This window comes from Talpa europaea (genome assembly GCF_964194135.1).
Source record: "Talpa europaea genome assembly, chromosome: 8".
NCBI lineage: Eukaryota > Metazoa > Chordata > Mammalia > Eulipotyphla > Talpidae > Talpa > Talpa europaea.
In genome coordinates this window covers 74,780,940-74,796,131 of record NC_140075.1, presented here as the reverse complement: position 1 = coordinate 74,796,131, position 15,192 = coordinate 74,780,940, and the positions used below count along the sequence as shown (strand labels likewise).

The following is a 15,192-nucleotide window of genomic DNA, read 5'->3' as shown; positions in this document are numbered from 1 at the left end:
GGATTCTGCAAGGGTCCTATATAATTCTCCACCTTCCAGAAAGTATGCTTGCCTATGTATTTATGTGTGGTTTCCATCTGGAATTCCCATTTTAATCCTAAATAGAGATAAAGCCTAGTGGTCCTCACTTTATTGATTTTCCTTCCTTTCATTGTCTGGGTGGGTTCAGAAACATTTGAAAGAGGGCCTCCCCGGTGGTGCAGCGGTTGAGCGCTGGGTTGCGAAGCTGCCCGCGGCCTCTGCAGCGCTGGTTCAATCCCCGGCTGCTCCCGGCCACTGGAGGAGGGTCCCACATGGCGCGCAGACCTCTCCTGCCGCCCGCTGTTCTCCTCAGCAGTGTGTTTCGGTCCTTCTGCCTGCTCTGCTCCCCGCTCTGGCTCTGGTGAATTCTCTCACCCTCCCGTGCTTCTGACTGTACCCAGTGCTTGTATAAATAAATAAATCTTTAAAAAAAAAATAAAAAAATTTAAAAAAAGGTTTATTTAAAAAAAAAAAGAAACATTTGAAAGAAACATGAACTTCTAGACAATCCAATGTCACCATTTAGCTAATCAGAACTCATATACTGGAGGACACCCTCAAAGTTGATTCCTATATATACTAGGGGAAAACTAAGGTTGAAAACCCATTTTTCCCCACCAGTTGAAGAGAAAATTTCACAGTGTTATATCAGATTCTGCTGCTGTCAAAGTAAAGTATGACTAGAATTTCCCTGACACAAGTCCAGTCTCACACAGTCTCCTAAAGTATGGCATTTGCTTTGCAATATTATGTAGCCCACACAGAGTTGGCCTCCAGGAAAATCACTAATGAGTCTTTTAATATAGCAAATAATTTTCTTATGCCATCTTTACCTAATCAATTATCAAGAAGGATCATGGGTCTCTCAATGCATAATTATACCCTGAATTATCCAGCCTATAACCCAGAGTCAAATTTATCACTCTATTACAGGAATGAAAGTCCTATTGTCTTGAACAGCTTAATAAATTTGCATTAATATCAACCAAGTAAAAACTTTTACATATTTGCCCTACCTTTTCAAGGTAGAACTGGAACCAATTGCTTCTTAGTGTGCATGTGCTTTGAACCGAATGAATTTTGAAGTTCCACTATATAGTACTAGAAGTACTTAACAACTAAAAATTTGCATGCCCACTTCCTTTCCCACATGCATTTTTTAATGTGGTTAGGTTGATTGTTGCATAGAGGTTTAACTAGCTATCAGACAAAGTCAAGAGGAAAGGTTAGCTATTTATTATCCTTGTAAACAAGCCCAAACCATGTGGGTTGACCCTGTGGTTAAATCTGGAGATGATACCAAAACCTAACAATACAGAATCTTTCTTGTGAGCTTTAATTGATTTAAGTTGCTAGACTTGTCTCCAAAACACAACAAATAATTCTGTTTATGGCCTAAATTTTTGGCTTTAGTTATGCTTATTAACAAAATATTTGTCAATCAGCTAATGTATTTTAGATACCTTTTAATAGTATAAAAATGTTTTTTATTGGGGGTGTTTTTTGTTTGATTACTATGTTAGACTCTATATTTCTTGAGAACTTGTCATACATTTGTAGTGTATTACTTAAATAATTTATACTCTGCTTTGAGGTTACACCTATTCAGTGAAAATCCAAAAAGAAAATAAGACCAAAGGCCAGAATATGAAAACCATAGGAAAGGATATGTAGTGCAAATGCCAGAATTCATTATAATTGAACAGAGAACAGCTTAATGCCCATTACAGACAGGAAGCAGGGAACAGCCTAATGAATGTGGTTGTGCTTACAACAGACTTCACACTCTCTAATGAACAATTATCTCTTATAGCTTGTGCTAGACAAGAGTTCCCTTTGCCTTCCAGTTTAACTTCTCCACAGAAGAATACATTTGTTTTTCTGCCCTTAACCTTTTAAGCCAAATGGATATTAAAGCATTTTAATGCTTGCTCCAAAGGCAGGCACATTAATGTTGCAACAAAACATCTGGGAATTAGTCGTTGTCTTCAAAGATTACTCCAATTTTTTTCTCCTTTCTTTATATCTATTACTTACAAATTAGTGTGTGAAAGAATTCCCTTCTTTAAAATGACTTTCTGAGATTATACAAACTGACCCAGTTAAATAGATATGATAGCAATTCAAGCTTCAAATCTTCATTAAAGGAGAAAAAAGGAGAGAGAGTAGGGTAGGACATATGGTCTTAGCTGTCAAAAAAAAAAGAATATTCAAAGGAAGCATGTGAATTTTAAGATCCTTCAAATATGATTGAGAATAAAGTGGTTGTCTATACCTTACTTTCTGGAGGATTTTGTTATATGTTTAGAATAGCTTATTACATAAGATTTAAAAAAAATTTAATGTCTTTAGCAAGACAAACGAAATGGAAATAATGATTATTTAAAATTTCCCACCCTCTAAATATTCACTAATCTTGCTTTGTCAATCCCCATTCCTGATTAAACTTTTTCCCCAGTCCTACTTACAGATCACCCAACACTATTAAACTGTCCCACTGCAAATCACTCCAACCAACTTAGACTCTCATTGCTACTTAGCAATTTCTTTAATCCCTCCACTTCAATCCACTGTTATCACAGTATCTATCTGAAATATTCCAAACCCTTTCTGCCTTGCTCAGACCTCAACACTTTTACCTCATTTCCTGAATTACCTTTATAAAACTTGTTGGCCTTTCCTAAGTTTCTTAACTTCAAAAGGGTTTTTCAAGGTAAGAACTTTCATTTCACACTTTCTGTTGCAGTCAGATTTTTCCAAGAATTCCTGATATCATACCATATTTTGATAACTTGATTAGAAATTTAAAAGAAAATTAATGTTGGGGACTTTTAGCCTCGTTGCCTCCGAGAAAGCAAGATGGGTCACCAGCAACTCTACTGGAGTCACCCAAGAAAATCCGGCCAGGGTTCTCGCTCTTGCTGAGTCTGCTCAAACCGACACGGCCTGATCCAGAAATACGGATTCAACATGGGCCGCCAGTGTTTCCGTCAGTATGCCAAGGATATAGTCTTCATTAAGTTGGACTAAAGGAACTTCCTTGAATTGGTTGTGAAGAAATCTACCGTAAAGCAGAAACAATGCTAGCTCTTTGTACATACAATAAAATACTTCAATTAAAAAAAAGAAAGAAAGAAAATGTTATGGAAGAATGTAGTATATCCAATAACAGTACAATTCATCAAGCACCTGGACATAGCACACAGACCTTAATGTCACACACACATAGACATTGTTCAGTTCCTAACAGCCACATATTTTTGTAATCTCCTCATCCATGCAGGAGAGATATGACTGGCATCAAACAACAGAACTTGACAGAGATGATGGGACAACACTTCCATGTTATATCACATAAGACTCCATAAGATGGAATGAAATTCTCCTTGATGTCCTGACAAAGCAAGGAGGCCTGTTGAGGAAGCCATGTGATGGAATTATGGGAGGTCTCCGGTCAATAGCCAGTAAAAAATCTTGCCCCCAGTGACACATCCTGAAGGAAAAAAATGCTGACAATTTGAATAACTTAGAGACAAATTCTCCCCCAACAGAGTTCCCAGATGACATAACAGCCCAATCCCAATACTTTCACTGTCCCGGAGCAGAAGGTACAAAGAAAACAGACCTAAGCTCCTTACCCATCAAAAGCATGAGACTGAAAATGTACTACTTTATAATAAGGTAATATCCAAAATCTACAAAGAGCTCATACAAATCAACCACAAGAAAATAAATAACCAAATCAAAAAATGGGAAGATCGAAAAGTCTTCTCAAAAGAAGACATACAAATGGTATACAGGCACATGAAAAAATATCCAACATTACTTATTATCAGCAAAATACAAATCAAAATCACAATGAGTTAGCTGTTGGAAAAGGGAGATATTTAAAAGTATAACACAGGCAGTATCGTGGGATTTTTTTCTACTTAATAGAGGGGAGTAAATACATATTAGGCTTAAGAATCAACCAGCAAACACCAATAATGATGAAACGGTTGCTATATGCTAGTGCTGTGCTGAGCACTCTGTCTGTATTGCCTCATTTAATCCTATCAACTAATGAAGAAGGAACTATTATGACTCCATTTCAGAGATGGGAAAATTAAAGCAAATAAATGTCTAATGACTTTTCCAAGATCACACAGCAACTAACAGTGCTAAAATTTAACTCAAACCTGTCTCATTCCAAGGACAGTGAGGAGAATGAAGAACAGGGAGTGCTACACAGGAAAAATGAGCAAGAACCACAAGGAAAGATGAATGGGATAGTACAGAGGCAGCCACAGGGCAATGACCACCAACCATTTAAGCAGAAAAAATAAAGCAGGTACCAGAATTTTTCAGAACAAAAGGAATTAAATATGTTTCACAGTATCAACAGAAAAATCATTCCAAAACTGGTATTTGAACAAATAAGTTATATCACTAGGAAGAGCACAGTATTTAAAAATAGCACGTGACATATAGAAAAGGCTCAGAGGTGAGTTATAACACTAAATATGGTCAACTAAGAATTCTCAAATCAGACCAGAACAAAAGCCATTTCTCTGGCTAGTAGTTTTCACCAAGAAATTAGAAATAAATACCAAAAGTCACTGCCCAGTTTTATTGTTTGTGATATTGAACTGTATGAACTAGAGAGGCTCTTCCAGAATGGAATCATATACTGTCCACAAACTCTTTTGTGTCTTACTAAAGTTATGAATCAGAGAGCTCCTCATATTGTTAAAGGTAGACAACTGGATTGAAAGAACCTCGAAATTATTACAATCAACATCTTGGTGATCAGAGTGAGTGAAATTCTTTGCTCAGATCTATTTTAACAAAGTATATTTCTGTCCAGGAAATATAGTTAATAAGACATGGTGTGATCCAGGAAGGTAAATCAGAGCCAGCTATCAGGAATTCACATGAAAATATAATAAGCCCAGGTAGCAAAGACTCCAGGGACACAGGTGAAAGCAGAACTTAAAATCAGTAACCAAAGAAAATGGGTAACTAAGGGGAGGGAGTAAATAGGAAGTAGATACAAATGTAAACCAAGTACAGAATCAGCCCTCTTGCCTTTACTCCAGAGCTGCTTTTCTAGGTTAAGCAAGTCCTTGATCAGAGAACAGCCTGCCCAGTTGGACATCAATCAATATGCACAGTGGCCTTGTTTCCAATCCTTAATTTCCAGAAATTAACTTCCTGAGCTACCTCATCAATGATGCTGGATTTCCATTCCTCAAAATGTGATACATGATACATGAAATCCTTAGTATACCTACTCTGAAAACAATGAGTTTCAAGTCATCTTAGGGCATCTAATTTGCAGTTATGATTTTCTTTCACAAAAGTCAAACACTGCTGAGGCATCTAAGCACTTCCAGTGGTATTGGATCCATCATCAAAAGTATGCTTACAGATTGTCAAGCGTTTATTGATTTTGGGGTCTCTACTGTATCTGATAAAGAACTTTTTTTCCCATGGATACACTGCCTTGTTGTGTTGAAAGAGTTCTTGGCTGCCTAATACCAGATGAACAGTTGCATTTAACTGGTCAGTTTTTCTGATCTGCCCCTTGATGAGAAATGGTGGTTGACAGAAAACAAGAGTCAGAAATGTGGTGTCAGAAGTCACATAATACCTTTCAGATATCCTAACCAGAGCCATGCCAGCTAAAACTACATCGCATTACAACTGAATCTCTGTATGAGTTTCATGTTTGCTCCCTTCCTGTTCATCTGGAATAATTTGCTGCTCATTTTGGCCCCCAATCTTGTTTTGCTCCCAAGACTTTAGATCATGAAAAAGCTATTTCATTTTCTGTTCCAAACTCAGTTGTTTTCCTTATAACTAGATACAATTCTGTCCCAAATTCAGCCCAGCTCATACTGGTCTACTGAAACTGTTCATGTGGAAAGTCACTGATTATATCTTTATGCCAAATACAGTGAAAGATTTTCCATAGGTCGTGTTATAACTTTTGGAAGATTTCACACTAATAACATTTCTTCCCTCTTTAAACTCTTTCTCTGTTTCTATCATATTGTTCCTCTCTGGTTTTCTATTACATTGCTCTCTCTTACCTCTTACTCTTCCTCTGTATCTATCTCCTCTTAGAGTTCCTCTGATCATCAATAAAATGTCTTCCCAAGACTCTAAACTCAGCCCTCACTCCATTACCCTTGAGGTTTAGCATCCATGTCTAAGACATCAATTCACAAGATAATTCTATCTCTTGTTCAAAACATTCAGCTGGTTCCCTAGTGGTCCAGTCTTCTTATATAACCAATGAGAGTCTCTACTTCCAAAAGTCAAAATCTGAAGTTTCTGCTTTCCAAAATCAGATCTTACTTCTATATCCTCAGCAAATAATCACATTAAACATTCAAATATCTAAATTAAATATTTAAGTTTATTCCTGTCTGTGAAACATGCTCCAAGGCCCATATCATCTACTTCTTTAATTTATCCTTGAGTCTATCCTTCCTCATTGTTTCTCAGCTACCTTAGTTTAGGCTTCATCCACTTCTTCCCCAGATTTCAGCAGTAGCCTCTACAAATTTTCCTGCCTCCAGTATTGCCTTTCTTAAATCCAGTTTCCATTCCTGAACCAGAATAATATTTCTAAACTAACCACTTTATCACATTAATCCCTTTCACAAAATCCGATAATGGTTCTCTATAGCTTTTAGGAAGTTATTTAAAGTCTTTATTTAAACCCAGGGTGCATAATTATATATCTTCTTTCTACTTCTCTAATTCCATCTCCTAGAATTCTCCCAATATGCCCTCTTTGCAACTATAGAAACTATTTGTAAACCTTTGATTGTGACTTTAAATCTCTCCCTAGCAAATACTCTCCTGTATTACAGCTCCTTTTTCAGTCCAGCAACTTCCTACTCATCTTCAAAACTAGTTAGAAGTCACCACTTTCAGGAAACCATTTCTATTTCCCCTTCCACTTGCAGGTTTAACTGAATTCCCTTTTCATACTCCTCTACCAGAGCACCTATGATTCTACACCCACTAGACTGTCAGATCCCTACAAACAGGAATTTCATCAATCCATATCTAGCATTCAATATAATATATGGCATGAAACAGGTATTTAATAAATATATTTTTAAAAAGAAAGAGAAAGAAGAAAGAAAGAGAAGCAGGGTACACAGATTTGAATAAAGTATTTAAAAAGTGAATTTCAGTTTAAGTAATAGATAACAAATGTAGCTGGAGAGTTAATGGCCTAACAACTGTGCCCCACCTAAATTACGCAAATTCTGGCGCTGCTGGACATTAATTAATAAAATGAAATCTAACGTTCAGAAGATCAATCTACCTCCTTCAAGCACCAATTGATAAAAATGGCCCCAAGATAACACTAATCCTCTTCCAGCCACATCTCCTTATAAGAGATTGTTAACAATAAGAAAATTAAGTAACCATAGGGCCTAAGGAAGGGTCTTGGACTTTAAATACAAAAAGCACTATAATGGAAGTTCCTAGGGTCACTTTATCCAAATCAATTCGGAAGTTAAAGCTGTCTTTTTTTTACTTATACCAGAAATGGCTATTCTAAATTCATTGTGGCAACTATTATGAATTATCTGTGCAGGAATAGTTTTATTGGTTTATGTTTCTACGTGTTGTATGCTATAACTGCCCAACTATTTACTAATGAAGAAATCACTCAGGATATATGATTAATAGATATAGCATATTTAAAATTAAATATTGTTCCTTTGTACTGCATCCTAAACCTCCCTCACCAAGACTTTGCATCTTTAAGAAATAATATCAGCCTTTTAATTTTATTCCTATTTCGAACTAATAGATATCCCTTGCCATCAACCCAACACAAGCCAAAACAAATTCATCTTTCTCCTATTAACTAGTCTTCACCAACTGATTTCTTGAATTCAAATATGCTCTTAAACTTATAATTCACAAACTCTTATAGGCCTCCAAACTCTAAAATTATCTTTAAACACACCTTCTCAAACACACTATTGATAGATGCATGCATAAGCATTCAATCAACTTCCCAGTCCTATCAAGTATGATTCTAAAATTCATCATAATTTATCGCTAATTATTTATTCCCGTTGATGTCATCAAGTTCAAGACTTTGTTTCTTGTTTATACAACCTCTTCTACTCTGCAATCTACTTTTTCTAATCTGTACTATTTTCTAATATATCTATATCATTTTCTAATCCATACTATTGCAAAAGCCTTCTAACTTCTAACCTTCAGTCCCTTTCCATTTCACTCAATGCTACACATTGCTGCCAAAGTAATCTTAAATCTGTGCTTACAAAGCACAGTTCTGATTGTGTCATTCCATGACATTTGTAAGACTATCAACTGAAGATAAGATGTCACGAAAAATTTTTTAGATTCACTTCCTTAATAAAACCCAAGTGCTTTGTCATGGCATTAAGGGAATTATCAGATAATAAAATTGTTTTAAAAGGAACTTAAATATCATGTTGTACAAGCTCTGACCCCAAGGATCCTTTCCTGTCTTACCTTTTTCATTATCTTTAACATGGACTATACCCTCATCTAGTAGACTAATTTTCACTTATTTGACATTTATGCCTTAAGATTATTCTCAAACTCTCTCCTATGCCTGGAGTCCCTTCCCCTGAAATCTGTCAAAACATACACATCTTCCTAAGTTCCAGGTCAAATGCCCCTTCTTTGATGAATACTTCCCTGATCTTCGCAGATGAAAAATAACATTTCCTTTAAATTTTATAAATCTGTTTGAATATTTTCTTAAGGCTTTAAAACATTCTAACCTATATTGTAAATACCATGAATATCTTCCATCATTGCCACTTGGCAGTGAATTAATTCCCAAAGAATAGAGATCTCAAATCATTTATTTGTATCTCCTCTGAATATTTTCCTTTACACTTTAAGAAAAATAAATCATTATTTAAAAGCAGTTGTTTTCTTTTTAAAAAAAAATGAAAGCATTGATGAAGTGAAAATTAAAATATTTCAACTGTGATTTCACATTTTAATTACTAACCATTTAGCACTATTTGGAGAAAGACCAGTTTTTACCCCAAGATCTTTATCAGGTAGTAAACAATGTCAGGTTATCAAACAATTTTATTCTATATTTGTAAAGCATTTACTACATGCAAGAGGCACTATGCCAGAAGTTTAAAAAATACAAATATACAACCCTATTCATTAAGAAGAACATAGACTAATGAGATAAAACAAAAAATGAGGTAACTGTAATTCCAATGTAAGTGCCTTATGAGAAAAAAGCTTCTGTGAATATATAATTAAGTGCAAAACTCAGAAGGAAATATCAGTAGAGGACTCAGAGACATGTGGGCTTAGGAGTTATTCAGACTAGTTTGGATTCTGGCTGACTTCTTATAACTGGTGCAGCTGGTAGAAACCAGTTAACAATTCTAGGTCTCATATTTCTCATCTGTAAAATATAATGTCTACATTTAGCTAACACATCTAAACGTAGTATATGTTCATGAAGTAATTCCTTTCCTCCTCATTTTTTATTGACCTCAAAAGAGACCCAAATAAGTTAATCGTAGCCTTGTGTTAACTTTAGTTCAAAGCATCAAATTTGGAATGATTTGAATGTTCTCACCACTTTTCAAAATGGCAACCCTAGGAGAAAGTAAAATGAAATTATCAGTAATTTAAAGTCACAGTTCTGGGGCTAGAACATAGCCAGAGGTGAATCACTGAAAAGACAGCAAATCTGCTTTTTTAGATGATGACTTGAGTTTGGATTAGTAAAATCAAGTACCATTAATCTAGAATATCAGAGTCAGTTCTACTAGGTTTCTCATAATAATTAATAATTGCCATATTTCACAGTTACAAATATATTTCAATCCTGAAATACTTCCAAAAAATTTACCATCTTTCACAAATGAATGCTTTACTATCAGAATACAGGTACTCATTCCCGTTATATTGGCATTGAGCAATTCAGGTTTAAACAAGTTCAGTAAAACACCAAAACAGGTGTTTTATAAGGCTTCAACCTGCCATCATAAAGAAAGTCCATTTTTTGGACTAAACTCTTCAATAAAAAGACACAGAGTTGCAGCCTGGATTAAGAAACAAAACCCAACCTTTTGCTGTCTCCAGGAAACACATTTAGCTACAAAAGATAAAAATAGGCTCAAAGTCAAAGGATGGAAAAAAATCCTACAAGCAAATGGGCCAAAAAAGAAAGCAGGAACAGCTATACTTATATCAGATAAAACAGACTTCAAACTCAAAAAAATAAAAAGAGACCCCAATGGTCACTACATTATGATTAAGGGGACAATACTTCAAGAAGAAATAACACTCATTACATATACTCACCAAACGAAAGAGCACCAAAATATATCAGACAACTGTTGTCCTCTCTGAAAACAGACATCAGAGAAAACACATACGTAGTGGGAGACTTCAACACACCACTATCAACAATGGATAGATCAACAAGACAAAAAATAAGTAAAGAAACTAAAGCTCTAAATAAGGACGTAGAGCATTTGGGCTTAACAGACATCTATAGAACACTAAACCCAAAAAAAACGGAGTACACATTTTTCTCAAGCGCACATGGATCATTCTCCAGGATCGATCACATACTGGGGCACAAGACAAACATCAACAGATACACCAAGATTGAAATCATACCAACCATCTTTTCTGACCACGAAGGCATCAAACTAGAAATAAATCATAAAAAGAAGGAAAGGAACAATCCTACCTCATGGAGATTAAAAACCACACTACTGGAAGACCACTGGACTAACGAGGAGATCAAAGAAGAAATTAAAAAATTCTTTGAATTGAATGACAAGGAGGACACCAATATCCTAAATGTATGGGATGCAGCAAAAGCAGTAATAAGAGGAAAATATATAGCAATAGAAGCTCACATCAAAAAACAAGAAAGAACTCAAAGAAACAACCTAATCTCGAAGCTCAAAGATCTAGAAAAAGAACAACAAAAAAACCCCAAAACCAGTAGAAGAAAAGAAATAATAAAAACCAAAGCAGAAATAAATGAAATTGAAACTAAAAAAACAATCCAAAAGATCAATGAAACCAAGAGCTGGTTCTTTGAAAAAATCAATAAAATAGACAAACCCCTAGCCAGGCTCACAAAGGAAAAAAGGGAGAAAGCACAAATACACAGGATCATAAATGAAAGAGGAGAAATCCAACGGACATAGCAGAAATCAAAAGAATAATCAGTAACTACTATGAACAGTTATATGGAAACAAGTTCAACAATCTAGAGGAGATGGACAAATTCCTACAACTCTACAATCACCCAAAGCTAGATAAAGAAGAAATAGAACACCTAAACAGACCAATTACAAGCAGCGAAATTGAAATGGTAATCAAAAAGCTCCCAAAAACAAAAGCCCAGGACCTGATGGATTTACAAATGAATTCTACCAAACATTCAGAGACGAATTAGTGCCTATCCTTCACAAACTCTTCCAAAAAATTGAGAAGGAAGGGACAATACCAAACACGTTCTATGAAGCCAATATTACACTAATACCAAAACCGAATAAGGACAACACAAAAAAGGAAAACTATAGGCCAATCTCCCTAATGAACACTGATGCAAAAATCCTCAATAAAATTTTAGCTATCAGAATCCAACAATGTATCCATAAGATAATTCACCACGACCAAGTTGGACTCATTCCAGGGGCACAAGGATGGTTTAACATCAGAAAATCAATCAACGTTATCCAACACATCAACAAAAAGAAATATAAAAACCATATGATAATATCAATAGATGCTGAGAAAGCTTTTGACAAAGTGCAACACCCATTCATGATAAAAGCCCTTGAAATTCTTGGGATACAAGGAACATACCTCAACATCATAAAGGCCATCTATGACAAGCCAACAGCCAGTATCATTCTCAATGGTGAAAAGCTGAAAGCAATTCCATTAAGATCTGGAACAAGACAAGGATGTCCACTCTCACCACTGCTTTTCAACATAATACTGGAAGTCCTAGCCAGAGCAATAAGACAAGAGAAAGACATCCAAGGAATCCAAATAGGAAAAGAAGAAGTCAAACTATCACTATTTGCAGATGATATGATAATATACATAGAGAACCCCAAAATCTCCACAGAAAAACTAATTCAACTCATCAATCAATACAGTAAAGTGGCAGTATACAAAATCAACACGCAAAAGTCAGTAGCCTTCCTATACACAAACAATAAATCTGAAGAAGAAGAAATCAAAAAAACCATCCCTTTTATTATTAAAACAAAAAAATCAAATATTTGGAAATAAATCTAACAAAAGAGGTAAAGGACCTATACAAAGAAAACTATAAAACACTGTTAAAAGAAATAGAAGAAGACACAAAGAAATGGAAAGACCTCCCCTGCTCATGGATTGGAAGAATAAACATTATTAAAATGGCCATCCTACCAAAAGCAATATACAGATTCAATGCTATTCCAATCAAAATCTCAATGGCATTCTTCAAAGAAATAGAACAATTATTGATGAAATTCATATGGAATCACCAAAAACCCCGAATAGCCAAAGCTCTACTGAAAAAAAAAGAAGGAAATGGAGGCATCACACTCCCAGACTTCAAACTATACTACAAAGCCATAATCATCAAAACTGCATGGTATTGGAACAAGAACAGACATACAACCAATGGAATCGAATAGAAAATCCAGAAATAAACCCACAGATTTATGGTCAACTAATCTTTGACAAAGGAGCAAAGACTATGCATTGGAGCAAAGAAAGTTTGTTCAATAAATGGTGCTGGGAAAACTGGGTCGCTACATGCAAAAGAATGAAGCTTGACCACTACCTCACACCATACACAAAAATCAACTCAAAATGGATTAAAGAACTAGACATAAGACCTGAAACCATAAAATACATAGAAGGAAATATAGGCGAAACACTACGGGATTTGCACATCAAAGACATCTTTACAGACACATCACCCAAAGCAGTGATAGTGAAGGCAAAGAAAACAGCTGGGACTACATCAAATTAAAGAGCTTCTGCACAGCAAAAGAGACAATAACAAAAACAAAGAGAAACCCCACCAACTGGGAGAACATTTTTGCACCCAACACTAATGATAAAGGACTGATCACAAAAATCTGCAAAGAGCTGATGAGACTCAGCAACAACAAAGAAAATAATCCAGTCAAAAAATGGGCAGAAGAGCTAAAAAGAAACTTCTCTGAAGAGGAAATGCAAATGGCCAACAGACATATGAAAAAATGTTCAACATCACTTGTAATCAGGGAAATGCAAATCAAAACTACCATGAGATACCATCTCACACCAGTGAGAATGGCACATATTAAAAAAACTAGCAACAACAAATGTTGGCGAGGATGTGGAGAAAAAGGAACTCTTCTGCACTGTTGGTGGGAGTGCAAACTGGTCCAACCACTATGGAGAGCTGTGTGGAGATTTCTGGACCTACTAAACATAGAGCTTCCATATGATCCAGCAATTCCACTCCTAGGTATTTACCCAAAGGACACAGAAACATCAATTCCAAAGAGCACCTGCACCCCTATGTTTATAGCAGCACTGTTTACAATAGCTAAGCTTTGGAAACAACCCAAATGCCCAAAAATAGATGACTAGATCAAGAAGATATGGTACATATATACCATGGAATATTACTCAGCATTCAAAAAAGATAAACACATGCAGTTTGCAGCAACGTGGATGGCGCTGGAAGGGATCACGCTCAGCGAAATAAGCCAAAAAGAAAAAGAAAAATACCGGATGGTCTCACTCATAGCAGGAATCTAGAAAACTTAAATAAGCGACCAGGAAAATGAATATAAGAAAGTGAAAATCAAAATCAACAGAAAACTATGAACCAGAGACACTTTTTGGGGGGTGGGGGGGCGGGAGGGGAAGGATTGGGGTCAGAATGAGGCGTTTGCAAATTGTATGGGGGAATATAAAAATAAAATTTATTATTTAAAAAAAAATAAAAAAAAATAAAGAAAGTCCATTTTTAACAAGAAGTATGCCTTCCTGCTTCCAGCCTCCCAGTTCCTCTGTACTCCTTTAGTGGCACAAACTTCTCCAAGTAAAGACTGCCATTATCCAGATTGCTAACTTTACAAAGTAAAGGTGAAAGCAAAGACAATTACAAACTTAACTACCTTTGCCAGGTCTGTTGTTTCTAGTAACTCCATGACCTTAAGGCTAGATTCCAGGTAAATGTCTAAGAGTCATCAGAATCCACTGTTTATCTAAAAAGAGATAGGAAATCTGACTTCAAGATCTTAATTCCCCTCTCAACTACCTGATTACCCACTGTCAAAGGTCCTAACTCAACTTGTTTCAAAATGCATTTCTCAAACTCCTGCATATGTCAGGAGCTCTATGAAGTATTAAAGATAAAAACATAAATAAAACAGGGTATGCTTTTCTTTTTTTTTTTTTCTTTTTTTTTTAATAAATTTTATTGTTATATTCCCCATACAATTGCAGCCCCCCATTCTGACCCCAATCCCTCCCCTCCCGCCCCCGCCCCCCTAAAAGTGTCTCTGGTTCATAGTTTTTTGTTGATTTTGATTTTCACTTTCTTATAGTTATTCATTTTCCTGGTCCCTTATTTAAGTTTTCTAGATTCCTGCTATGAGTGAGACCATCCGGTATTTTTCTTTTTCTTTTTGGCTTATTTCGCTGAGCATGATCCCTTCCAGCGCCATCCATGTTGCAGCAAATTGCATGTGTTTATCTTTTTTGAATGCTGAGTAATATTCCATGGTATAAAACAGGGTATGCTTTTAAGAGCTTTTAAAACTGGGATTCTGCAAAATGAAGTAGGCAAGTTATATTATAGGCATGTCTTTTTTTTTTAAGTAAAATAAATATGACTTCACATCGAGGTGAAGAATAGCTTCAGAATTGTCAAGAAAAAAATCCCTGAGAAAGACAGCATGTGCTTTCCAGCCTGTATTGTCCAGACAGAGGAGCCAGGTCACCCACTTGAGTCCATCACCATCCTTTATTATCTAGGCAGCTCTCTCCTGTGCCCTGCTCTGAACATAATATAACAAACATGGTCCCTGCCCTTGAGGCTAACAATTCAGGCTGGAGAGACAGCTTGTTCTGACACACTCTTAAATAAGCTTC

At 35.8% G+C, this 15,192-nt stretch overlaps 1 pseudogene across 1 annotated transcript; it reads left to right on the top strand.

The window, feature by feature from the left end:
* The first annotated feature begins 2,880 nt into the window (after positions 1 to 2,880).
* LOC311174821 (small ribosomal subunit protein uS14-like) lies at positions 2,881 to 3,051 on the top strand (annotated as a pseudogene). The gene has a single exon. The product of its transcript is annotated as a small ribosomal subunit protein uS14-like (transcript).
* Positions 3,052 to 15,192: the final 12,141 nt, after the last annotated feature.